Source organism: Aplidium turbinatum, chromosome 2 (assembly GCF_918807975.1).
Source record: "Aplidium turbinatum chromosome 2, kaAplTurb1.1, whole genome shotgun sequence".
NCBI lineage: Eukaryota > Metazoa > Chordata > Ascidiacea > Aplousobranchia > Polyclinidae > Aplidium > Aplidium turbinatum.
Genome location: NC_137473.1, coordinates 45,800,462 through 45,801,728, shown reverse-complemented (window position 1 = coordinate 45,801,728; position 1,267 = coordinate 45,800,462). Strand labels below are relative to the sequence as shown.

Here is a 1,267-nt window from a genome sequence, read left to right as displayed (position 1 = left end):
GCTTTCTCCTGCGATGTACACCATTTTGTGTTTAGTTGTGTTGATAATTTCTGAAGCAAAACGTGACAACCAGTTTCAAATAATTCACTTATTAATTTAAACCTAATGATATTTAACAGTAGGTAGTTCAAAATTCCTGCAAAACTTTTTTTTAATGCCGTTGTTAGAGTTTTTGATCTAGTATTACTTTTGCAAGCTAACAAAAATGCGAAAACGTAGGCTATAACGTTTTCTTGAAACCTAATTTGCAAATAAGCTAATAAGCAACAATGGATGATCGATGTGGGGAATTAAGGTAGCCGACGCCGTATTTAGAGATGGCCGATGATGATGTTAAAACGTACTGTAGCCTATAGGTTATTTCGACTTCAAAAGCGTCAAATTCTCAAATAAACAAAACCCTTTTTGATTTTCAATAACTTAACCTTCTGCTTTTTATCTCTCTATATTTAGTTATGCTTTTTGTTGTAGCATGCATTTTCACAGCAAACAACCTTTTAAAATACAAATTAAACGAGTTTTCGTAAACGACCACCACGTAGCCTGTCAACAAATCATTAATTTCAACTGAATGAAACTTCCACCTTAAAACTTTCTCTACATTACAAAACTTTTCTGATTTCAGTCAACACTTGCTTAATATTGTAGGTGACCTTACTGACCTGTAACAAAGAGATTCACGGGAGACATTTGGATCGAGTCTCCTACAAGTCAGCAGTTGTGAACTGAGCAAGTGACAACTGAGCTAGCAACATTTGAGCGAGTGGCTGAAGATAGCAAGTGACAACTGAGCTAGCAACATTTGAGCGAGGGGCTAAAGATAGCAAATGATGAAACTGAGCAAGTAACAACTGAGCAAACTGAAACACCACAACTCAACAAAATGAGTTCGACAAAAGTCCGACACGAATACGTAAATCTCATTTGCTGACTTGTCGCATGCCGAGTGGTCCGACGACCACTTAGATCAGACCCCAGGATAATTTTAGAGACACGGAACCTTTCCAAAAGGTACAGAACTGGAGGAAGCCAGTCCTGACGACTTGATTTATATTTCTAAATTTTGGAAAAAATGTAGTCATAAAAACATCGCCCAACGTGGGGTTCGAACTCACGACCGTTGGATTAAGAGTCCAACGCTCTACCGACTGAGCTAGCCGGGCGAACCATTGACAGGAGCGGGATTCGAACCCGCGCCTCCATTGGAGACTGCGACCTGAACGCAGCGCCTTAGACCACTCGGCCATCCTGCCTGTGACTATCCAGC

The 1,267-nt window shown here is 40.0% G+C and overlaps 2 non-coding genes across 2 annotated transcripts; both read right to left on the bottom strand.

Moving 5' to 3' along the window:
• Positions 1–1,090: 1,090 nt before the first annotated feature.
• On the bottom strand, positions 1,091–1,163 carry Trnak-cuu (transfer RNA lysine (anticodon CUU)). Its single transcript has one exon. It is a non-coding gene; the product is annotated as a tRNA-Lys (tRNA).
• A 7-nt stretch (positions 1,164–1,170) lies between these two features.
• Positions 1,171–1,253, bottom strand: Trnal-cag (transfer RNA leucine (anticodon CAG)). Its single transcript has one exon. It is a non-coding gene; the product is annotated as a tRNA-Leu (tRNA).
• Between the last annotated feature and the right edge of the window lie 14 nt (positions 1,254–1,267).